General features: G+C 38.6%; 1 protein-coding gene and 1 long non-coding RNA gene across 2 annotated transcripts in view; one reads left to right on the top strand and one right to left on the bottom strand.

Moving 5' to 3' along the window:
- LOC140239735 (uncharacterized) overlaps positions 1-27,345 on the bottom strand; it is a 134,272-nt gene that overhangs the window by 75,413 nt on the left and 31,514 nt on the right. The window lies entirely within an intron of this gene.
- On the top strand, positions 13,899-18,690 carry LOC140239892 (uncharacterized). Its single transcript, XR_011901996.1, has 4 exons — positions 13,899-13,969; positions 16,836-17,103; positions 17,424-17,647; positions 18,167-18,690. It is a non-coding gene; the product is annotated as an uncharacterized lncRNA (long non-coding RNA).

Below are 27,345 nucleotides of genomic sequence, written 5' to 3'. Positions count from 1 at the left end.
ATGTCAAGACGTCCATGCAGCACGTATCAGATATCGCCCTCTACGTTATCAAGACTGAATTGTGAAGACGGAACTCAGATTTGACGTGATACGTATTCAAAATTCAATATTCAAATTTATTTTGATTTCCATAAAATAAACAGTAGTATAATTTGATAATCAGTTTTGATATTAGCGTAAAGCATAGGATTAGATGTTATGTCGAATTTTAAATTTTTGACATTCCTAGTCGGGGCTATGTTTGTACTACATTAGAGAGTTGTAACAAAGAGCGATCTAAACATTTTTGTCTGGATATATTTATGTATATACACATATAAACACAAAAGAAAACAAAAGAGAAGCATAAAAACAACACATTTTCACCTTTTCTAAAACTTTCAGGGTCATTGATTTAATATAATGCAGTTACATTAAAACAAAATGGTAAAGTTATATATCGAATGCTAGGAGTATCTTTGAGGTCATAGTCCCTTACCTTTGAAAGATATTAGGGATCTAAAATAAAAGTTCGTTTTAACACGTGAGTTATAAATATTGTAACGGTTTTATATCTATATGTATACGATTAAGTATAGGGTTCAGTACTGTGTTATGTAAGCTAGATAATAATATGCTCTGTTGTGTATGTTAGGTAATCTGCCGGCTCAGCGTCTTCTATGTTTCTTCTCTTCTCTTCGTCTTAATTAGCTCGTCTATTGTCTCTTATGTTGTTCTTTGTCTCTCGTCTCGTCTACCTTTCTCCCTCGCTATGTTGTTCTTTGTTTCTCGTCCAGTCCCCCGGGCCTCTCTTCCCCTCTCCTATGTTGGTCCTTGTTCCCAGTCTAGTCTCTCTCTCTCGATCCTCCTCTTCCTTCTTGTTCTTTGTTTCTTGTCTACGCTTAGTCTGGTGTGTTTAATTTGACTGTCTAGTGTAAACGCGATTGACAGGTAGCTCTACGGACGGTCACTGCCACGTTTACTATAAATAGAGCAGGTTTCCTTTTGTTAGGCAGATTCAGTTAGGAGATTACAGTGAGTGAAGTTACAGTTTTGAGATTAATTAGTGTCAGACTTCGGCAGATTACAGGCTTCGTCTAGAGCCGGCGACTGGACACTCGCCGTAATAAAGTCTATTATACCCCAGTCACACAGTGCTTTGCGATGGGTTACGTCCGCCGCGGATAGATACGAATGAGTGAACGCAGGGGGACGCAGCGTGGACGCAGGCATCCGCAGGGACGTATGTAGACGTAACTGTCCGTAACTCATCCGTATAGAAACGCAAAATGACGGCGCCAAGCCTGCGAAATTTTGAAATGTTCAAAATTTCGCAGAGGGATTCTACGGATGTAGACTTTCGCAAGTAACCGTAACCAAACGTAATTATCCGTAACTGAACGTAACTATCCGTAGCCTGGACGCAGACCATCCGCAAAAAAATTTACCTCCCGTCCGTTTGCGTTCGTTTACGTCCACCGTAAGTATCCGAAAGTAATCGCAAGTTAACGTATATCAACACTTTCGTCCGCTTACGTATATTTGCGGACAGTTACGGATGCTGCGGAAGATTACGTCCTTCGACGTTTTCCGTTTTCCACTCGCATTGGAACACAGAGACTCGTGGGAAGCCACACAACTCGTGTTGCCAAGCTGCAGCGCATATACCTGAAGGAATGCTACAATACAGTCGGAGCAGTGGAGAGGCAGAACCGCATGGTCAAATTATGACATTTCTACCACAAATGGTCATTTTAGGTGGCACCCATATACTCATGACATCGGTTGACCCTTGGTGCTGAACTTTTTTTTTCATGCAGTCTTTGAATGTATATTTTTCGAAAAGGCAATATTTTGATTACGGGAAGAGGTGACAGCATTTCATTCACTTTTCTGGCCGGGAAAGGTGTGTGACAGCGATAACTATATAAAATTCTCTATGTCAATGGTATGTCAAAATTCTCTATGTAGGGGATGGGGTGAGAGCATTTCATTCACTTTTCTGGCCGGGAAAGGTGAGTGACAGCGATAACCATATAAAATTCTCTATGTCAATGGTATGGCAAAATTCTCTATGTAGGGGATGGGGTGAGAGCATTTCATTCACTTTTCTGGCCGGGAAAGGTGAGTGACAGAGATAACTATATAAAATTCTCTATGTCCATGTCAAAATTCTCTATGTCAATGATATGTCAAATTCTTCAAACATCCTCTCTTTCTTATTATTTGCGGATGATAATAATGTGTTTTATGTGATTCTGATTCTGATCGATTAACACATGATACTTTAAACTGTGAATTAACGAAGTTACTCCATTGGATAAGAGCGAACAAACTGTCAATAAATTTGCAAAAAACTGCAAGAAAAAATGCATGCTGTTCAGTAATTCGCTAGAAAATCTACCGAGAAACGTTTCCCTGGAAGACACGGTCATAGACGAAGTCTCTTCCATCAAATTTCTAGGTTTGATTCTGGACAATAAACTTACCTGGGGTTTGCATATTGTTATGGATACATGTGCATTGTATTAGCATTTCTGGGCACTTTATTGTTCCGCGGAGGAATATGTAAATAAAGAGTTCGACAAGATGACCGAGATCGACCAAACACCTTGTTTGAGAGTCTGGGTATTTTGGTGGTTATGATGGTTCGCTAGGCCAAGTTAACCTCCGTAACAAATTGGGGGCACGTCACAGGAGTTCGGCAGGGTTTCTGCGGACTTAGGTGATTTGGTCGGGCTTGATATGATCCCAGGAGTGTTTTTTCGTTCTCGCTTGGCCGATGAATTTCGGTGAGTAGCGTGGTGTAGCACTCTATGCTATGTCGTGGACATGGGCGATCGCGATACAGTTTACGTCGCGTCGCGCAACTACGTACAGTACTGTATGTGGTTTGCATCGTGATTGTTACAGTTTACTGTATGTGCCGGTGTTACGATTTGAGAACGCATGATGTGTTTATGGCGTAGTGTGTGTGTGTGTGGACGCGGAGTGATATGTTATACATTTTGATGTAAATCGGTCGTCTTTCTGTGTCTGCGTGAGGGAAGCACACGTTCGTATTTCTTTCGGGATCGAAAGGGTTAATTTGGCACGTGCGTAGTGTTGAGGATGGTTTAGTCCGGTTATACGCTGCGTGTGTGTAGTGTCTGCGTGGAAACGTTGGTCAAACGTTGGTCGTTGGTACCGTACACGGTGGTTCGTGTGTGGTTTAGCACACGGGTTATTCCACGGTGGTTTGTATGTGGTTTAGCATACAGGTGATTTCACGGTGGTTCGTGTGTGGTTTAGCACACGGGTTATTCCACGGTGGTTTGTATGTGGTTTAGCATACACGTGATTTCACGGTGGTTCGTGTGTGGTTTAGCACACGGGTTATTCCACGGTGGTTTGTATGTGGTTTAGCATACAGGTGATTTAACGGTTGTTCGTGTGTGGTATAGCACACGGGTTATTCCACGGTGGTTTGTGTGTGGTTTAGCACACAGGTAATGCCAGTGTTGTTCGTGTGTGGTTGAGCACACGGGTTATTTCAAGTCGGTTCGTATGTGGTGTAGCATACGGGTTATTGTTTATAGTGTGACTGGTTTTCTCCAGTTGAAAAGAGTTTTTCAGCTGGCTAGCTGGTGATAGTCAGGTTTTCTTGTAGCACTACTAATTGTACATTACTGGTGCAGAATGGAGAAAGATCAAGAGTTTTCCATTGAGAAGTTTGTGGATTCACCCACAGTTGAGAAGCTGCTAACCTTGAAAAAGGTTGATTTGTTGCGTGTTGCAGAAAACTACAAGGTTCCTGCTGTGAAGAGTACAATGAAAAAGTCAGAGATTACACAGCACACAATCAAATTTCTTGTAGATGAAGAAGTATTTCCCCTCCAGGCATTGCGTAACATATCAGGTAGTCCCCCTGGTGATGTGCAAGGGAGTGTAGAAGTACGTCTGAAAGAGCTTGAACTTGAGAAAGCGAGAATTGAGTTAGAGAGAGAGAGGGTTTCTCTAGAAAGGGCTCGTCAAGTCGGTGAGAGAGAGTATGGTGTAAGCGTCAGTGGTGGGCATTTTGATATCGCCAAAAATGTCAGAATGGTCCCTGAGTTCGATGAAGGAGATGTGGATAGATATTTCCTGCACTTCGAACAGGTGGCTGCCCTTATAAAAAAAAACCATGGTTTTACAACCGTAACTATGGTATAACCATGGTTATGGACGGTTTTACAATGGATCGATGGTAGTCCATGATTTTTAATTCATATCCATGGTAAATGTGTGGCGAAAGTGTGGTAATACCATTGTTAAAATACCATAGTTATGATAACATGATAAAACTTTCATTTTACGACGGTTTTAAAACCATGGTGACAAAATCATTGTTATACCACAGTTTTAAGAAATTAAAAAAAAACAATGGTGAGAAAACCACGACAAAACCATCGTTCTACTTTGGTAAAAATAACATAATAATATAACAATGGTTGTAACCATGGTTTCACAATAGTATAAAAACAATGGTTAGGAAACCATGGTGTAACTCTCGTTCTACCAAGGTTGAAAACCATCGTTATTAAACCATGATTTCATCATGGTTTTATGATAGTGTAAAAAAGATAGTAATAAAACCATGATTGTAACCATGGTATTATGATAGCACAAAAACACTAGTTATAATACCATGGTTAAACTTTCGTTTTACAAAGGTTAAAAATGATGGGTATTAACCATGATATTAACCATGGTTTTATCATAGTTAAAAAATGATGGTTATATAACCATGGCTCTAACAGTGGTTTAATGAAAGTGTTTTAAAACCATGGTTAAAAAATTATCGTTATACCACAGTTTTAAGAAATTAAAAAAACAATGGCGAGAAAACCACAACAAGACTATCGTTCTACTTTGGTCAAAATAACATAATAATATAACAATGGTTGTAACCATGGTTTCACAATAGTATAAAAACAATGGTTAGGAAACCATGGTGTAACTCTCATTCTACTAAGGTTGAAAACCATCGTTATTAAACCATGATTTCATCATGGTTTTATGATAGTGTAAAAAAGATAGTAATAAAACCATGATTTCAACCATGGTATTATGATAGCACAAAAACACTAGTTATAATACCATGGTTAAACTTTCGTTTTACAAAGGTTAAAAATGATGGGTATTATAACCATGATATTAACCATGGTTTTATCATAGTTAAAAATGATGGTTATATAACCATGGCTCTAACAGTGGTTTAATGAAAGTGTTTTAAAACCATGGTTAAAAAATTATCGTTATACCACAGTTTTAAGAAATTAAAAAAAAAATGGTGAGAAAACCTCAACAAGACTATCGTTCTACTTTGGTAAAAATAACATAATGAAGCGTTACGGGGGGTTCACGCCAACACAGCAGATTGGACTCGGGAGTTACAGTTGAAATAGCACTTTATTGCTCTACCAAACAGCCTCTATAGTCACAAAACAAATTGAAAACAAACACCATTAATAAAAATGACAAAATACATAGTCAGTTATACAAATGACACACATCAACTGACTGAATAACTGACAGTCAGTTTCAAATGATCAGACACCTTGTACACTGTGTAAACCTTATACCAGAAACAAGTGCTATATCACAAGATGAACTTTTAACTAACTAACTCACGATAGTTTCAACATTTCTGTGACTATTTCATGTGCAAATACTTATCACATTAACATACACATCTAGACAACCCAAACATCCCTATATTCTTTGCTAACAACATATAAAGCTAAAACCAACAGACGTCACTCTGACGTGATGCACAAAGGGAACATCTAATAATTACATTGACCTCACATCTTATGCTCAGCTTCATAAGAATGTATACGCGATGTGTGTTCATTATATATATTTGTTATAACGTGTGGTATACTTTTAAAAGAATACGTGATATCTATAAAACCTTCGTCAATTCATAAAACATCCATTAAATGTGTTTGTATCGACCCGAGTATGACCACTCATACCCACTCCTAAATATCATATTGGCATGAGTCACAAATTTGAACACTCACCGGTCCACCCACCGGGTTATTTAGCTCCAAAGAGCATCGGCAATAGGTGTGCTAGGTACACAGGGTCATCAATGGGGTCGCAGCTAAGGGGTGAGAATTTATAAACAACAACCTTCAAATACTACAGGAACAATGTGCAGAAATATAACACAACATCTAAACATACTCAAGTCAGGTGAATGAACAAGACAGTAGTTGAACAACCAGGTATCCTTGCATAATTCCTATAGCCTACGATAGAAACAATTTAGAGTTTCAAATTAAGACTGATCCCTGCCCAAATTAATAATAACTTCCTTCAAGAAAATCAACAAAATGAATTTCAACCCATTACAATCAGAATAGATATTATTTCCATTCCTGAGAGGGAGTCTCATATATAATTACAATTTACCATAAAACTACGCAAAACAACCAATTCTCGGTTCAGCGAACAAAAGGGACCCTCTGTTTCTGCCGTAATAACAACAGTAAAAGTTAAAACCTACTGAGCAACTTGCCATGAATTAGACATTATGTCTATGAATCAGTCAGGATTCCCTATCACGAAATTCTCATCCTTACAACAGAGAATAATTAATGTTCAAAGTAACCAGAAAATCTTCCTTTCTGTTACTATATATACATGTAGATACTAATAAATAATAATCATGTTCATATTAAAAAAAGACCTAGGCACCTGTTGGGGCAGGACCAGAATTAGACCAACCGATAACGTGTCTCTCTCGTCCCAAATGAACAGATCATACTTTTACATGTCGGTATAATACTCACATTGATGCAGCACTCTTACAAACTGTAAATTACTTATATATACAAAATTCCTTTTCTCCTATGCTGCAATAAACACCACCGTCTGCTTAATTTTCCTTGACTCATTCGTACACACCTATGATTGAACGGAATTCATCTTACTTTGGGGATAACATTGAATGATTTACCTCGTCACTTCATTCCCAAACCTAAGATCATGATTATCATAGTAATCTTCCAAAAATAAATATTTTGTAATCATCATCTCCATATAAGAGAGAATTCAAAGCATTGCCCTAAATATATACAGCATTATTATCACAGTTGTGCTCTTGACGCATAATTATGTGTATGCATCTCCCCAGGCAGCATATGTGTCCTATACATATACCTGCCAAAAACTCATTTTGTCAGAATGCACCGATATAATAATCAAATCCAGAAATTACAGCAGCTTCATTGTTACAGCTACTAACTAATGAAGTGATGTAAAACTTACACAAAGCAAAATTAATTGACTGCTAAAATTCTCATTACTAAACATCCCTTAACAACTTTCTTAACATTTCGTATAACCAATAAATATATCTACCAACTTACTGATTATACTGTTCCCTTAGTATCAAAATATTAGACTTACATTTCGCACGATGAGGCATCTCTGTCCTCTCGAGTCAGTCAAGTCTCTCAGCGGACAATAAATTTCGGGGAGATATACAATTTCAGTGAAAATCTAACTAACAGCATGGGGCTCGTCCTCTCCGGTCAACAGTCAGGCGGTCAGTGAGCTGCTGTACCCCAGCAAGCTACACTAGTACCCCTTAGAACAAAGCTTCCCCCAATTAGTCCTATTGGGGGTCACTCAATTGGAAAGGTGCTGGTAGGTCAAGGCCATGTTATAGTGGACAGGGGGTAGTAGCAATGACCTTATGAGGGGTGTACTGATTTGGGGGTGAAGGGTGGTCTTCTATTGGGGATCTCCTAATTGAGGAGATGTTGACAGCTAAAGTGCATGTTATATATTTGACAGGGGGTACTGACATTGGCTTTGTGAGGGGTGCACTGATTTGACAATTGAGGACAGGAAGGACCCTTTGTTCTCCCCCCCTTGCAAGTCTTCTACTTCCTTCCTATTCTAAAATACATGTAATGGAGGAATTCCCCCTCCCTGTGTTATAAACATCTACCTTATATATATCAAACATGTTAAGGGCATAAACTGCATGTGCACATGAACAACACACCACGTTATCCAATTATCATGCAAAAAAAAAATACACTAGCTTCTCCCTCTTCCATATTATTACAATAATAATATAACAATGGTTGTAACCATGGTTTCACAATAGTATAAAAACAATGGTTAGGAAACCATGGTGTAACTCTCGTTCTACTAAGGTTGAAAACCATCGTTATAAAACCATGATTTCATTATGGTTTTATGATAGTGTAAAAACAATAGTTATAAAACCATGATTTTAACCGTGGTTTTATGATAGCACAAAAACACTAGTTATAATACCATGGTTAAACTTCGTTTTACAAAGGTTGAAAACGATGGCTATTAACCATGATTATATTAACCATGGTTTTATCATAGTTAAAAAATGATGGTTAGGCAATATAACCATGACTTTAACAGTGGTTTAACAAAAGTGTGAAAACAACGGTTTTAAACAATCGTTCAAATTCCATTTTAGCAAGGAAAACGATGGTCATAGCTACACCAGGATTTGAACCATGGTTTTATCATAGTGTGATGTGCAAAGGATGGTTATGAAACATTGATTGGTTCTACGAACCGTGGTTTCATGATAGTGAAGAGGCGGTTAAAAAGCCATATGATTTTCACCATGGTTGTATGATAGCTCATAAGAACAGTGGTTATAAAACCGTGGTTTAACTTCTGTTTACCCACGGTTGAAAAAGTGGTTATTTTTTAACAATCAATGGTTTCAACCGTGGTTTCATGCTGATCAGATATAGAGTGCGGAAAAACCATATTCTAGAATTTCTAACCATGGAACCTTGTATGATAGCATAAGGCCCAAAACCACTATTTCGGCGCAATTGGTCAAAAATCGTGTCGCTTATGTTCCTACTCACCTAGGAAAGATAAAAAGCTCTTTCAAAATGCTCCTGTGATTTTATGTGATGCCAAGGGACATATAAACAAAAACTGAAATCGTTTCGAAGGCGAAATTATACCACTAAGCCATTGGTGGAGGGTTAAGTTCGGCCAACAGGCTTAAAAGTGCATGTCGCCAACGATGATTTTTAATGTTTTCTCAACTTTGTGGGAAAATATGAGCATAAAGAGGAAGCTTACTCACGGTTTCAGAAAACTGGCTTAAGGTTCTATGAAAACCTAACACAACTTTTTAAACTAACCATTCTTTATCAACAAAATAACTGATGGAAATGTGTCGCCAGATCCGCTGAAACATACGTTACCATCTTTGTACTGCCAACTTGGTTATGCTATTACAGTGAGTACTACACAATTGTATTGTTTTTCTGACCAAAAGGGGTGTAAGTTTATGTTAAAAGATATTTCATCACTCAGCTTCAAAAGACATGCGACTGCTAATCTCGCAAATATAGATTTTAAAAAGGTAGATTTAAGAGGAGTAACATACGTTACCATCTTTGTAAAAAGTATGAAGGTGCATGGCTCTGAATGATTGTTCTAGAGTTGAGACTAATGGAGTAGATTGTCGTCATACCCATGGGTGGCAAAAGATTCATTATTATGTTGCTAACTTATACGATTTAATCCACAAGTGTAACATACGTGATGTAACTTACGTTACCACCAAACGACAGAAAGCTTAATTACATCATTAATTACCACCTAAATGTACATTTCTCGAATCTGTGCCGTCGATGTGAGGTCATGGGATAGCTCAGCAACTTCTTTCAATGGCATCTTGAGCATTGGCAGCGCGCAAAATACCTTTACATGATGTGTTGAAAAACTGAGTAAGTAATTGATTGTTTGAAATGTGTTGTTGTTTTTCATAGAATCATGCTTTACTTCTCTTTATTGTGTGTTTATTAAGTCAGTAGATTCCACCGTAAAAATCCAGTTATTGCTTTGCTGTACAGGTTTATTCTTTTGAAATAAATCACTCAATTTATTACGTAACGTATGTTTCAAATTTTGGTAACGTAAGTTTCAAGATGTTGTCATGTTGATAACGGACAATCCACAGAAAAGCCCATTTAATTTGAGACAATTTAATTGTTGCAGTTATGATGTTGATGAGTTTCTCCGTCAAAACATATCAAATTCATTTACAGCTGTATGTTCTTGTTTGTTAGGAGGATGCAGTAAAAGGGGACATAATCATAGTATCTTTGAAAAAAAATCGTTTGGTGGGCGTTGATGTTCAACTTGGCTTTAATGATGTCATATTCCAGGTATAAACAATGAATTTAACATTGTTTTAAGAAAATTCAATGAATAGCTAATAAACTTAGGGATTATGCAGATCTCTACTTCAAAACTATTGGATCAGGTCCCTGCATTAATATAGTAACGTAAGTTTCTAGTTTTGGTAACGTAAGTTTCATCAATTCATGTCATTGAAAAAGGATATTTTAGAGAATGTGCGTGGATAAAAATAACATTTAATTGTTCTAGAACTATAGTTGAAGGAATTCCATAGGGAAATAAGTCTTTTCAATTATATTTATCTTCGGTTATCATAAATCAATATGGTGACTTACTACTACCTGACTATTTTTAACGGAGAAAATTAACTCAAATTTGTGTCGTTTTATCGTTGATGATCTCAAAGTGAAGAAAAACACACTTTGAATGAAGGAAAGGTAACAAAAATACATGTGCATTAAAGAAATGTAATTTTAACTATTACTGAGTATACCATCATAGATCAGGCCTACATGATAATAATAATGCTAATAATAATTATAGTGATGTATGTTTCAGTAAGATATATGTTTAAGACATCAACATTTTTTGTTCTTCCTTCTCGTTGAAGTTAATGCAGTTATAATGGGGAAGAGCAGTGCTGAGATTAAAACCCCATAGGGAACGTATAAGCTGCAATTAGATTGGCGAAAAATCATATCTCTAAGCAAAGATTCAAGAAAAAAAAAAACATGTACCCGTCGCGTAGTTGACAAAAAAAAAAAGCAAAGTCACGCATCTTTTTTTTTTATTATTTACCCTACCAGGGTAACTATAGGGGAGGGGGTTCGAGGTCCCCCGCCCCTTTGCCAGCAGTCAAAATATAAACAAAAGGAAATAAAAAGAAAAAAATGAATCGCAGAATCCTCCTCCCCAGTTTGAAATAAACAAATAAAAAAACATGAAATTGGGCTTGTACTGGCAGCATAGAATTAAGCTGAAGCCTTTCTTTATATTTCTTCAATTTTCTTTTCTTTCTTTTTTTTTTCTTGCTTGTCAGTCGATGAAACCCGGTAAAAGAAATGAAACAAAAGAAAAAATGGCACGGGAGCTTTTATTTTTCTCCCTGTCAGGTGATTAAAACTGGAAGTAGTCGACTTTTTCTAACTCTGACCCATCCCCCACCCCATGAAAATCCTACTTATGGGCCTGCCTGTAATCATTATCAGTACCTTTGTTGTGCATGTATAGCAACTTGTCCTTTCACTTTTCTTTTGAAAGATTCAAAACATTTTTCCATGCAGGAGACAATTTCCAGATACGGCAAGAATTATTAATGCAAGACTCGTTTTTCTTGTTATCCTTGTGGATTATACTGTCTTATGCACACATAACAAGGACAATCGAGTGCATCATTTCACTAATGACAATTTCATTCATCCTACCCAGTATTGTGCTAATGCAACTATGTAATTTGACGTTATTTCATCGACCTCATTTGCCATAGTCGACTTAGTAAAGTGGTCATTTATTTAATTAACAAAGAACATTTCTTGGTTCCTTCTGTCCCTGTCTCTTGTTTACCGAGTTCAGAAATTTCAAATACAAGCAATACGGCGTTATTGTTCATTATGAAGCACTTCAATAGAGCAACCATCTCGTTTCTGCCGTTTCTTGTTTCACACAAGTGTTAAAAATTTTGTGAATACTATTGTATTGCAACTGCTATTTTCAAACTGTTCCTGCATAGAATAACTGTTGCGACAGCAAAGTTATGGAGTCTGCAAAGTTATGGATTCGAAACATATCTTTCAACAGCATGAAGTGACAGCTGAAGATAACAAGTTACAAGACATCAATATGAAGATAACACGTTACAAGACGTCAAGCATACGAAAACTTCCATTATGATAAAATTGAAGTGAAACCTACGTTACCCACCACTCGTTTTATATTACACGTACATCATGACAATATTTTCGTCCGTGAAGGCACGTGAAAGCATGTTCCCAACTCTTATCATTTCAATGCTATAAATTCATAAGTATGAAGCCAATTGTCTTCAAAATATCAACAGTTACGGATTAATGTTCTACTCCAGAGTTTATACGAGGACATGTTATAAAGTCTTGCAGTTTTACAACTATTTCAATTGTAATTTTTGAGAATTGTATCACCATGATATTGCGACATCTTGTTATAATATACGTTCACTTAGAGTTGACGAGAAATTAATGTAAGAATATATACCAAAACCAAAAAGAAAAAGTACCAAAATCAGTTGCACATGTAGTAGTATTATCTTTGTAACTTACGTTACATTAACGTGAAACATACGTTACGTGGAATCTGACGAATATATTTTTGCGCACATAGATTCACATGTTTCATCGATGATACTCAAGAATTGGCTGGCAATTTGAGACTGATAAATGTTGAAAATATTTTCTGAAGAAAGTCTGACATCAAATTATCGAGAAAACAAATGAACATTACATGAAATAAGATTTAACACAATAGGACATGCTGTGTTCAGTATAGCATACAGGTCATTTGCCATCCTTCCCATCTGCAGGCAGCATTTACAAACATGGCAGCCGATGGTATACTTCACATCTGACGCATAATTATCTCAATCATAGACTGTAGTCACCAATCTTAAAGCATTTGAAATAGAATGACATTGGTAACGTATGTTACATGATGAAATCTACGCCCTATGAAAGAAATTATCACACCACAAAAATAAAGCAAGATTGTGTGTTCATATTTTTCAACTACAAACTTGAATATTTGTGTCATGGATTGGTATAAAAATGAAACCTATTCTAAAAACTTTAATTTTCGCGTTTTGCGATTGTCCAATTGTGCCGAAATAGTGGTTTTGGGCCATAAGAACAGTGGTTATTAAACCATGGTTAACTTTTTGTTTTACCAAAGTTTAAACCACGTGCACTAGCCATGATTATTGAATGATGTCGATCACAAAAATCAATATGAAAACTCATAATTTGATGGCCGCAATGCCAATGCAAGTCATGACGGACATTCATCTAACGAACCACCAGCACCCGTTTGGCTTCAACAGGATTATGTAAACAAACAGTAGTCTTACCATTGCAAACAAAAAGCTGCTTCACTTGCTTGATTTACAACATTCCTAAAATGCAACATCTATTCACTACGGAATAAAGCACATAAAAAACCTTAAATGAGATTACATACTCGTGAAAAAATAAAAAAAGGTAGTAACCCATTGCCGCCCGTTCGATCCCCGTAGCTTTGACATGTACACACAACAATAGAAAAACTATATGAATGCAATCGGCGTGTAGTAATTGTGTACGATGAATGGGAGATCCGGGTTGTTGATATGAGGCTCGTTCGTACCAAAGATCACAACAAAAATATATTTCAAAATATATGGAGCATAAAAAATATTGACACATTAAAAAAAAATTAATTCGCAATAAAAAAAGTTTTAAACATATATTTTTAAATTCAAAACCAAAAAATTAATGATTACAAGTTTTCTTGATAATAATGTAACGTAAGAGGTCATGTGCGTGTTGTTGTTGTCGCTGATTGAACCTTACGTGTATGTACTGCTGAACCGTTAGTCCGCGACCGCGCTCAAAAACCACACACAGCACACACGGCTACGATGATTTGCTGTTCATCATTTCAAACGCTCTTTCGTGATGATCTCTGACCGGAGTCAAACATCTCGACGTACGAACCATATTTTCAGAAATGGCTAGCAAACGGCCCCTAAGAAAAAGAGGAACTGCTCCTTTGGGATTCTTCGAGGAAGGTTGGTCAACGTAACTTTTAATACATTATTAGTAGACCTAATCTTAGCTAAAATAATTACCACTGATACCAGCGAGATTTGCATTGAATTGTCCCGACCGACCCGGGGCCGGCAGCGGCCCTGCCCCTGCTGTGCAAATTTCGCATGATCGTATCAAGTGGGGATAACCAGTCCAGTAGACTGTTCTGTATCTGAAAGTGTGACTGAGTCAGTGAGTGTGAGAGTATGACATGAGAGCTCAAGAATTTGGAATGAGTTGTTCTAACTCAGCTACTGTATTTGTACTGAACTGTTAGTGTTACTGTGTCACGTAAATTCTACAAGTTATCTACGGTAACTAGATTCTATACACAACCCAGTCGCTGTAGACAGTGTAGATCTAGTATGGTTGGGGCACCACCTATCGGCAGGGCACCTTCCCATCGGCACCCGGCCTGCGTATCATGGCTGTTTGCGTATAGAACGAAAAGGTACGCACGGGATTGAGTGTCATGAGCTATAAAAACAATAAAAACGAAGAAACGAAAATCAAACTCAAACAAACCAAGCTAAAAATTACACATCCGCTCAGTAACGACGCATGGCTGTGAAATTCACGTGTATTAACGTGTTACCTATGGCCTGTGAAATTCACGTGTATTACCTATGCTGTGAAATTCACGTGTATACCTATGGAGGTTAGGGGGTGCCGATCGCAAGGTTCCCTTTTTAGCTGCGCGAAGAAAACGAAACGCACGCGCTAAAATTGCGCTATTTTAAAACGGAGATTCATAATCAACGAGACGGTCACGACATTTAAAACTGCAGTATTTATGGCATATTTGAGGTAAGAATTAGGCGGATTTGTGTTATATTTTTAGAATAAACAAGCTACAGATCTTTAGGGTGACGATACGTGGTACCCCCAACCCTACTAGTAGCGACAGGCTATAATTTATTCGCACAGCGTACTCTAACAGCGTCTGGTCGGGCTAACAAGACGGTATTCGGTAGTTCTAACAGTTAGGCGTAATCCCTAACAATGTTAGTAGGCATAGGCCTACCTCATATTGGGTGGTGATATCAGGTTTGGTGCAAGCTACATCAACAACACTATTTTCTGCTAACTCTGTTAGGACTTCTAGTGGTAACTGCTCCAGTGAATCAAGATAATCAGTAGAAGCTACGCTAAGACACAAGGGCTTACTCCTGCGAACTAGTACGCTCATGGGCGAAATACTGACGCCATTCCGCCATTGAAAGCAACAGACCGATAGATTGATTAGAGGGCGTACTGTATATTACGCGATCATGATATCAGTGCCGTATCACTGGGTCCTCGTATTTCTGTCTCCCTTTCATTTTTCCCCTTTTTAGGGGGCATACTTAACAGGGGAAGATATGTACCGATGTATGTACTTAGAATCTTGTTTTGTCGTAAAGAAATATCATTCCTGTCTAACCGTGAAATGTATTTGAAAAAAATGTCATTTACTTTCCAATCGCAATCTGCAGGCCCACAAAGTTTGAGCTGAAGTAGGTAGACCAAACTATGTTTCGGGAGGGAGAGAGAAATGAGATAGGTGGCGTTTGTCAGCTCAAATACAAACTTGCTGAGGGACTACTGATAAAAAAGTAATTACAATTCTTCAATTTTTTTTTTTTACATATCGACAGAAAATATACTTTTTGTGATATTTTGAGGTCTGAAATGCAATTCTACCGCTGTGTGCTTCCTTTTAAAATGAAGAAAATGAAAGGAAGGTAGGGTTTGCTCCATAGGCTCACGTGTTTAAGAAGCTTGCGGTATTATTACTAAATTGGCTGCCATTGGGCTCCATGTTGGGCTCCCGCTCCATGCCGTACTACAGACACCCGTTTGCGTGCCAAGTCGCGAGAGTACGCCCTCTTAGCTTCTATACTCTTTGATTGTGTCTCAGCACTAACTTAAGCACTGGCAGCCACTGGCACTGGCGATAAAACTGAAGTGAACTTGAAGTCCGTAGGTGCTGGTAGGATGACCTCAAAAATATGTCATAAATTTCTGGTTGCTAGTGCTGGGCAAACTTGTGAAAGATTCGTCTGTCCGAAGGAGGAGTCTTTTATTTTTTTTTTTTTTTTTGACGTTACTTATGGCTCTCTACCTCCGGACTATGTCTATAGGAGGGGACCCGTAAAGCCAGATGCAGTCTCTGCTCTGTGGAACATATCCCCGTCGACGAGATACAGACCAATCTTTCGGTCAAGTGCTGGGCTTGGTGTTGAAATCAAAGAATGTCGTCTGCTGAACCTAGCTCCGCCATTTTGTAGTGTAAGAGTTAGGCCTGTAGCATGTACATTTTATGCTAATGCAATGGTCACCCACGCCACGAAACGTAGGCCCTACAGGAGCATGTGGCTTCATAAATCTGAGCCTGGAAGCATAAAATTAAATATTAAGTTGTGTTTTGAAGAATGGTTGAAATTTGGGGCATTTTAGTCTGTCTTCCTCACTTTGTGTCTAAAAACTAAGCAGTCCTGCATCTTTTAATATTCGAGTGTAATCATGCGCCATCACTTTTCGTCGTGCGATTCTCACGGACCTTGCGATGCTGCGATTCCAACACCTATTGCTGGGGATCAATAACTTTGATAAGTATCGCTTAGTTAATCCGACCGTCGGTGTTGGAGCTCAATTTAAGTCAGTCATTTGGGGGCTAGCACTAGCACTGATCTTGAAATCCCCCAATGGCAAAGGATGCTGTATTTTGTAATTTGTATGTTATACCAGTATATCATTCACCTAACGGATTGTTGTGTGATTTTTCTGGCAAACCTTATTTTTCTTCTCTCAATCATTAATAGGTGTATTATTGTTATGTCGTGTGTTTTTTTTTTTCCTCATCAGAATCAAAGATTGACTGTGCAAGTGGCTGATGTGAGAAGGTGTTTCCATAGAAGACTTGCAGTCCATAGAAGACTTGAGGTCCATCCATGACCATTGATCGTGCTGTCCACTAGCTTGCTCCTTTCATGGGTACAAGTACATGATACACATGCAGCGCTGATTTACATCAATATGTGTACATGGCATCCTCCTGGCTGAATTCTGGTGCAAAGAAGTGGATCATCTGATGTCATGTTTTTTCCCGTTTGACCATGTCATCAAGGAGAAGGTATTCCTTTTTCTTTGTTTCTTTATTTCAACCCAGTATGGTTCATTAGGAATTTGAGCATATCGCTGTAACATACCCAAATTCTTGTGCAACATCCTCAAAAACCAGCAGCATGCTATGCGACATTGTAGAATATTTGGGAGTCTTTTATTCCAGCAGTCATTTGGGAGCTAGCACAAGCACCAAACTTTAAATCATCCAATGCTGTATTTTGTATGTTACATCATTTTCCTGTGTGATTTTTCTGCCTAACCTTATTTCACTTCTCTCAATCATCACTATTATCGTTATGTTGTGTTATCTTTTTTTTTCCTCATCAGAATCAATGATTGATTGTGCCAGTGGCTGACACGAGAAGGTTTCTCCATAGAAGACTTGAAGTCCACCCATGACCATCGATCAGGCTGTCCCCTAGCTAGCTCCTTTCATGGGTACAAGTATATGCAGTGCTGATACGTGTATGGCATCCTCCTGGCTGAATTCTGGTGCAGAGAAGTCCATCTACTGATGTCATACTTTCTCCCGCTTTTCCATGTCATCAAGGGTAAGATACTCCTCTTTCTTTCTTTCTTTGTTTCTTTTTTTCAACCCATCATTAGTGTAGTTCATGAGGAATTTGAGCATTACACTGCAGCATACCCAAATTCTTGTGCAACATCCTCAAATACCAGCAGCATGCTATGCAGCATCCTAAAATATTGGCAACCTGCTTAAAATAGAATGTGATCAATTTTTGAAAAACATCAAATTACTCTAGGCAATTTGTGCACAATACATGATATGGAATGTGGAACGTAATGGCTTCACCTGTATGTGGCACTTAGGGGTTAAAATGATTGTAAAAGTACACTGTATTTTAAACAGTATCTCTCCAGCACATTAGAGTGATGAAATGATGGCTAGGTGTACCACATCAATCTAATCCCATTCTTATGTTTTTTTTTTTGCAAGGTAACTATTCTGTGCAAGAATTTTGTGTGTTGAGTATTTGAAGTAGAGTTTAACACGTACTACATGTTATTATTATTTTAAAAAAATAATAGCGTAATGAATAAATTCTCAGTTCGTTGCAGGAGTGATCTTCCCCAAGAAAATTCTCACGGCTCACGGTTGCAAAAGAAGGACATCTCAAGGCTCCACAACGACAAAGGGCACACTAACCAAGCTATATCAAGACCTAGTTCCTGCGAAGCCTCATCCAGAAGTTGCACCAAAGCTTACTGCTGGATAGTCTTGGACAGTAGAAGTACAAGGACAGTTTTCAAAGCATGTGAAGTGTGCATGTATGCTCTCATGTCAGGACTGTTGGTTGCTAGATATTTTTTTTTTTTGATGCTGTTTTGTTCTGTTGTCCAGTGCTCCTGGTGTCACTTAAGTCCAAATTTGCATTATCTATACAATTCAAAGCTACTAATGATCATGTACATCAAACATGCACTAATATATGTACACTGTATTTAATTATCCAACTAATTCTTTGCAGGTGATATTCTTATAGTTTTAAATCATGTGACTGGCAATAAGCCATACCCACGTACAGTCAAGATGCTGCTCATGAAGCAATAAAAAGCTACTTTTCAATCGTAACAGCAAAGTGAGCAAATGTGCATTCTTATGTCTTATTTGTTGTCTGAGGTTCAGTAAGAGTACATTTTCTTCATTGATTTGTTTACATAAACCTACAGTTTTGCAACTGGAAATAATGTGATATTTGTATGATACTTTGACTTCTCACACCCAGCTGCTGAAAAATAACTTTTGAATGTATAATCATAATTGACTGTTTCTACCCTTGTGTACTTTCTTATTCTAAAGGTGCCTAGACCCGGTAGTTGCTGCAGCGCTTTTGGATGAGAGTGCCGATCACCATTAGCATTGATACAAAGACTGCCGAAATTGAGCTGTCTTCAACGGTAAAGCGCGTAGGTGTTGCTAGGTAATGTTGCCTTCATTGTCTTCTCTGCGTGTCAGACAGTCCGTAGAATTTGAATGCCAGGGTGCATGCTTCTTTGTTTGACTTCAGAGAAAAAAATATTAAAGCTCTCATCATCAGCAGTGGATTGGACTTCTTCGGACTCATGGAAATGGGTCAAAGCGTAAGCGCTAACGATAAAGAGGAGTCGATAGCATAGGTCTCTCAAGGAAGCTTGTGCCGTGCGCCGTGTACGCTAACGATAAAGAGGAGTCGATAGCATAGGTCCCTCAAGGAAGCTTGTGCCGTGCGCCGCGTACGCAAGCAAACCACCGGGTCTATGTGCCTTTAAATGCTAATGACAGTACAGTCAACTCCAGTCAGTCAGTTTTGACTGAAAAAGCACATCAAATTGGGCAATGTTTGACTTCTGCATGTTCAGAGGAATACACATGACTAGGCCATAAAAATTGGGACTTATTGGTTTCCTCAATTTGGCCATAGTGTATTCGATATACATGTATGTTTTGGGGAGAGCTTTGGCTGTGTGAAAGTCAATGCTGGTAAGAGCATCGACCTACATGTACTCGTTGCTACATATAGCTTCTTTTATTAAACAGTGAATCAATTAACACTTAAAATCTGCACCCATCCACCAACACACACATGGAAGTCAGTTTTTAAATACAGCTGTACATATTTTTTAGACTATAGCTAGAAGGAAAATACATGTAATAGAGAATTGGTTTTCTCCTGTTTCAGAGTCCAGGTTCATATACATGTTTACAAATGTACTGTATCACAATACATATGTATAGGAATTGTAAGAATTATTATTCTGCTCCAGGTAATTTACTGAAAATATTTTTATTTCATCACTTTATGTGAAGACTCTACTGTGCTATTTATTGATCATTATTCATCAAATAGCAAAGCAATTGTGGAAAAATATATTTCTCCAACCAAATTTCCCCATGGTTTCTCAAAGTACTTGTGAAATACAACTGTAGTTAAAAATACATTTTTCTACGATATTGCACTGTGGTTAAATAGTGGGTTTACTTTGTACAATGGATCATGGTTGTATCGTTATTTGGGTTGTAATTCTGTGGTTTGGCAGCTGTAAAACCATGTTTTCATCTTTTCCTAACCAAACTTTCACCTTTACCTAACCATGGTTTTACACTTCCTTAACCATGGTTTCACTTCTTCGTAACCATGGTTTGGGCACGGTAGAAACACAAGTTAGTGACCATGGTAAAACCACAGTAATGTCATGGTAAGTGCGTTCCAATTTACCACCTTTAAACCATGGTTACCATGGTTAACTTATGCTAAACCTATGGTTTAACCATGGCTACCATGGTTTAACCATAGTGCACCATTGTTTAACTATGGTTAAACTATGGTTAAACACTAGTGCACCATGGTTTGACCATAATTAAACCATATTGCCCTATGGTTAAACCATGAGTTTATCATGGTTTCATCTTTTCCTAACCGTAGTTTCACCATTTCCTAACCGTGGTTTCACCATTTCCTAACCATGGTTTTACACTTCCTTTACCATGGTTTCACTTTTTCTTAACCATGGTTTTGGCTTGGTAGAAACACAGTAGTGACCATGGTAATACCACAGTAATGTCATGGTAAGTGCGTTCCAATTTACCACCTTTAAACCATGGTTACCATGGTTAACTTATGCTAAACCTATGGTTTAACCATGGCTACCATGGTTTAACCATAGTGTACCATTGTTTAACTATGGTTAAACTATGGTTAAACACTAGTGCACCATGGTTTGACCATAATTAAACCATATTGCACTATGGTTAAACCATAAGTTTGCCATGGTTTCATCTTTTCCTAACCATAGTTTCACCATTTCCTAACCATGGTTTCACACTTCCGTAACCATGGTTTTACTTTTTCTTAACCATGGTTTTGGTACTGTAGAACCACAGTAGTGACCATGGTAATACCACAGTAATGTCATGGTAAGTGCGTTCCAATTTACCACCTTTAAACCATGGTTACCATGGTTAACCCATGCTAAACCTATGGTTTAACCGTAGATACCATGGTTTAACCATAGTGCACTATTGTTTAACTATTGTTAAACTATGGTTAAACATTAGTGCACCATGGTTTGACCATAATCAAACCATATTGAACTATGGTTAAACCATGGATGGATCCAATGTAAAACCATGGTTATGCCTCATAGTCAAACCATGGTATTTTTTTACAAGGGTGATAGCATGGAGTGGCCGAAAGAAAAATGGCCTCGTCTTTTGCAGACGAAGTAAAAGGGAAAGGCATGTGATGCTTATGCTTCACTGCCGCGCGAAGAAGCTCAGGATTACGCAATAGTAAAAAAGGCAATCATGAACGCGTACGCCTTAGTTCCTGAAGCGTACAGACAGAAATTCAGGAATAGTAGAAAACTAGAGTCACAGTCATTCAGAGAGTTTGCAAAAGTGAAGGAAATTGCCTTCACTCGTTGGCTGCAATCAGTAGGCGTGGATACTGTTGAAGATTTGCGGGAACTTGTGCTACTAGAGGAGTTTAAGAGTTCACTACCTCAAGAGGTGCGTACACATATTGAGGAACAAAAGGTGAAAACTTTGTTGGTAGCTAGTACAATGGCTGACGAGTATACTCTGTCCCGTAGTCATGGAAACAGGTATGTAGGAAGCAAATATGCAGCTCCTAATCGTCTAAGTGTTGGCAAGACAAATTCTAGCAGTAAGACAGAGGTGAAGGCTGGTCTAGTAGTAGAAAATGAGACTGACAAGAAAGGTAGGAACACTGAGAAGCCTATTGTGTGTTTCCATTGTAGGCAACCAGGGCATGTGAAGTCTACTTGTCCCGCTCTGAACAAGAAAAAACAGGAAAAAGACAAAGAAAAGAAGTCTCATCCAAATGGATTGGTGAGTCGTTCGGTTGAATCGACAGGTGATTGGTGTGAACAAGTTCAGAGTGTGATTAAGTCGGCTGATCAAGACAAGATTAAGTCTCAGTATGAACCATTCACTTCTGTAGGCTATGTGTCATTGGTAGGGTGTGATGAAGCTAGAAAGGTTGCCATCCTGCGAGATACTGGTGCATCCCAGTCATTGATTCTTGACAGTGTTCTTCCTTTTGGGCAAACGTCGTCCACAGGCACAAGTGTACTTTTACAAGGAGTAGAAGGAGGTTACGTTGAAGCCCCTCTTCACACAGTCGATTTGCAGTCAGGTCTAGTTTCAGGAAGGGTGAGCCTTGGTGTTAGGAAGTCACTTCCTATGGATGGTGTAGCATTGATATTAGGCAATGATCTTGCAGGAGACAAAGTGACTATTCCAGTGGTCAGTGCAGTCCCTTTGGATAAAGAAGGAAATGAGACAGCTGCATTGGTTCAGGAATTCCCTGAAGTTTTCCCAGCTTGTGTAGTCACACGTTCCATGTCTAGAAAATCAGAGGAGTCTGAAATGAAGGCTAGTCCAGAGGATATCAGTCTAGAAGGGAGTTTCGTCTGTCGGTTGGATGATGTAGAAGTAAGCAAACCCGCAGCATCAAAATCACATCAGATAGGAGATGAGTCTCAGCCTGTAGATGAAACTGAGATTGGGTTGAACAAGAGCTCTTTGATTGATGCACAGAAGAATGATCCACAGTTGGTAGCATTGTGTGATAGTGCTCTTGCTGAAGAAGAAGCACTGAGTGAAATGACTTGCTACTATATGAAAGGAGATGTGTTGATGAGGAAGTGGATGCCAATTGACTCTTCTAGTGATGAAGAATGGCGAGAAATTCACCAAATTGTCGTTTCAACAGTATTTCGTAAACACATCTTGAGTGTGTCGCATGAGTCAGCTCTTGGTGGTCATCTTGGAGTCAATAAGACGGTTGACAAGATTTTGAAACATTTCTTTTGGCCTGGCTTGAGACGGGATGTTTCAGATTTCTGTAGAACTTGCCATGTTTGTCAAGTGGTGGGGAAACCTAATCAGAAGATTCCTCCAGCTCCCCTAAAGCCCATACCAGCATTTGATGAGCCGTTTAGCACAGTTATCATAGACTGTGTTGGTCCTTTGCCAAAGACAAAGGCTGGACATGAGTACTTGCTCACTATGATGTGCACTTCTACGAGATTTCCAGAAGCTGTGCCACTTCGGCGTATCACTGCACAGAACGTTAGCAAGGCGTTAGTGAAGTTCTTCACAACGGTTGGCTTGCCAAAGGTGGTGCAATCAGACCAGGGTTCCAACTTCACTTCAAAGATATTTCAGCAAGTGATGCGTGAGTTGGGTATCAAATGTGTTACCTCGAGTGCCTATCATCCACAGAGTCAAGGCGCTCTGGAACGTTTTCATCAGACGCTGAAGAACATGATGAGAACATACTGCTTTGAGGTCGAGAAGGACTGGGATGAAGGCTTGCCGTTGTTGCTTTTCTCGGTGCGAGAGTCTGTGCAAGAGTCCTTAGGATTTAGTCCCTTTGAGTTAGTGTTTGGACACGAGGTTCGTGGTCCATTGAAGGTCTTGAGAGAGAAGCTGTTGGGTGAGGATGAGTCACCTGGTTTGTTGAATTATGTGACCACGTTCCGTGGTAGGCTGACTCGTGCACGTGAATTTGCAGCTGGACATTTGAGAAACAGTCAAAAGAACATGAAACAGTTGTTTGATAAGAGGTCCAGGGAAAGGATGTTCAGTCCCGGTGAAAAGGTATTGATAATGCTGCCCATTCCTGGTAATCCTCTGTGTGCTCGCTTCTCTGGTCCCTATGTCGTGGAGGAGAGATTGAGTGATGTGAATTACATCATTCAGACTCCAGACAGGAAGAAAAAGAAACGGTTGTGTCACATCAACATGTTGAAGAAGTATGTTGAAAGAAGTGCAGGTGAGAGTGTGAAGCCAGTCATGTATGTGGTAGGAGCAGTCCAAGATGTCCCTGTTCCCAAGACGAGGAAGGAGCTGATGAGATTCATCGGCATGGCCGGATACTACCGTCGCTTCTGCCATAACTTCTCGGATGTTGTGGCGCCCTTGACTGATCTCCTGCGGAAGAATGTGAAGTTCCAGTGGTCAGCCGCATGCCAGTCTGCGTTTGACCAAGTGAAGGCAATCCTGTCGAGTGGTCCTGTATTGGCAGCGCCGGACTTCAAGAAAGGCTTCAGCCTAGCTGTCGATGCCAGCGATGTCGGAGCAGGCGCCGTGCTGATGCAAGCTGATGACGATGGAGTGGACAGACCGGTCTGCTACTTCTCAAAGAAGTTCAACGCGCACCAGCGGAAGTATTCTACCGTTGAGAAGGAGACCCTAGCGTTAATTCTTTCGCTCAGCCATTTTGATGTCTACGTGGGCAGCACAACTCAACCGATTGTTGTGTGGACTGATCACAACCCACTGACATTCGTCAACAGAATGAGAAACAAAAACCAGAGACTGATGCGATGGAGTTTAATCCTACAGGAGTATAACCTTGACATTAAGCACATTCGCGGAAAGGAAAACATTGTCGCAGACGCCCTTTCTCGTGCTTAATTGAGACATCTCAGTATTTTGTCTTGTTGCCAGATACAACATTTGTGCAAATGTATTTTATGTTTGTAACACTTTCAACAGGTGTAATTTTGTTTTGCAAGTACACAGGACAGTGTGTGTACATCATGTATATGTACAAGTGGTACATGTATGCATCTTACATACACTATAATTGTGATGCCAACAGCATGAATGGCACCTTGAATGTGTAAATAACAACATGGAAGTATTTTCAGACATGTTTGTGTTAATAAGGAAACACAGCAAACTATATTTGTGCTTTGAGTCACTCTCCAAAAGAAGACATTATGAAGGCTGTTTTAAGTTATGCTAGCCATCAACAGTTGTCAAGAATGTGAGTTGTTGGTAAATGGATTTCAAACAGGTAGTGTCGCTGTTTGTATAGAGAATGTGGTGTATCGAGTAATGTAGGTACAGTTCAGGTACTTGAAGTTTCATACTTGTACATGTACAGGTATTGGTTAAATTTGTTGTGGCGTACACCCTAAGTTGAGTGGATGTTGCCTTTTGGATTTAATTAGCATGTATACTGTATTAGGTACATACATTATATAGTTATACATGTACAAAGCTTTTGCTCATTATTATAGCTCAATCATTACCTTGGCAAAGGTGTTCAGTATTTCACAGTTGATCCAACATACCAAACAGGCATATATTTAAGCTGACTGTGTTATACCAGGATGTATACAGGCAGGTATACACTCACTTATTAAGTTTAGGTGTACACACAGGTTATCATCAAGTATAGCTCATTCAGGTTCATTTGATGTTTTGTCAGGCAGGTCATACTCTTGGTGTTTTGTATGTTGACAGGAAAGTTTTCAGAAACATAAGTAGGATATATGACATTTGTTGATGTTTTAACGTTTCAATAGATGCTGACACAACGTGTACAGGTATATGTAAGTCACATAGCATGGAATATGATGTTTTGGTTGTAGGTAATATGATTTATATGATTACAACAGTTGGATTATATGCAGTTGCTTGTGGAAGAGATGACGTGTTTTATAATCGTTGTACACAGGTTAATCATTTGATAATGACAGTGTAAAAATTGACTTATGTTGCATGTGTGTTCTAACGAGGAAACCACATGATTTTGGTACAAGTGTGTTGTTTGTACTGTATGCATGACATGATTGCATAAAGGTTAAGGTGTTGAGAAAGTTAACATTGCAGTATTCAGTGTTGCACAACTACATGCAATTCCAGTATGCTGTAACTCACAAGCAGCAGTATAACTCACGAGAGTGTTAGATTGGTACACGTTGAATGGTACTAAAGTCGTACATGTTTTATCACAGGTTGTGATGATGATATAGCCATAGCATACTTTGTTTATGTGTTCTTATAATGATGCAACCATGGTAAACTCATGGAGTTATAAGAGTGAATTGGAAGAGGAATGTACAATGCTGTTCCAAAATATTGTGCCAACGTACATAGAGTCCATTTGTGTTAAAACGTTAAATGCACTCTTTTAGGGGGGAAGTGTTATGGATACATGTGCATTGTATTAGCATTTCTGGGCACTTTATTGTTCCGCGGAGAAATATGTAAATAAAGAGTTCGACAAGATGACCGAGATCGACCAAACACCTTGTTTGAGAGTCTGGGTATTTTGGTGGTTATGATGGTTCGCTAGGCCAAGTTAACCTCCGTAACAATATTGATTCTGTTTGTTGTGTTATTTCAAGGAATATAGGTATTATAAACAAAGTTAAATCTTATCTTCCCAAAAATTTACATTTTATGTTATATTCTGCTTTGATACTACCTTACTTAAACTATGGTATACTCGCATGGGGAAACACTTTTTCTAAATATACAGAAAGAATACTATTATTACAGAAAAAAGCTCTTCGTATCATTTGTCACGAATCGTGGAGAAGTCATACTTATAATTTATTTCACGAAAATAATATTTTGAAAATTTGACCTTTATCGTTTGCAATTAGGACAATTCATGTATAAACTCACCAACCATTCTCTCCCCCTTGTGTTTGATTCCATGTTCTTAAAGAATGAAACTGTTCATGCATATCCAACCCGTCAATCCCATAAATATCATTTGCCTTTGACTAGGACGGTTTTTGCAAAATCTTTATTCTCCTTTTCTGGACCAAAATTCTGGAATTCTTTTGATAATAATGTAGAAGAAGCTTTAATTCTTAATACATTTTCTTTAAAGTTAAAGAATTATTCAAAAAGTTCGTATGCAGCAAAATGAATTATTATGATTATTATTTCTTTTTTTACTTTTGATTTGCAAAATCGTCTGTGCGACGGTAACCTCACTACTCTTTGTTTATCAGCGAGCCTGTGCCTCCAGTGCCCTGGTTATGACCCACCATTTCCCTCTCCTCCTCCCCCCCCCCCCCGTCCACCTCGGACTTCCTACCTCCCTTACTATCTTTCTATTCTCTCATCAATCTTTCCTTACAAGAGAGCCTCTTTATGTTTGTTAATGTGAGTTGGTATGTGTGCATGTATGTGTGTATTACTCTGTCTGTCTTTTTTTTTTACTACCGATAAGGGAAATTGTTGTTGTTGTTGTTGTTTTTTGCTATTATATTTTTTTTCTCTATGAGGGGACTGCATTCTACAAGCCCTGTTTTTTAGCAGTCCCCTCCATTTCCAGCAATATTGTTTATGCATTCACCACAGTGACGTAACAGTTATTTGTATCTCTGTTGATAATTTACCTGTATCACCTTTATATGTTATTCTGTTCATCGCATTGTGGTACTGATTTCATGACATCTGTGTATTCGA

The sequence above is a fragment of the Diadema setosum genome, chromosome 16 (assembly GCF_964275005.1).
Source record: "Diadema setosum chromosome 16, eeDiaSeto1, whole genome shotgun sequence".
In the NCBI taxonomy this organism is placed as follows: domain Eukaryota; kingdom Metazoa; phylum Echinodermata; class Echinoidea; order Diadematoida; family Diadematidae; genus Diadema; species Diadema setosum.
Note: the sequence above shows the minus strand (reverse complement) of the source record. Positions and strands in the feature narration are given on the sequence as shown.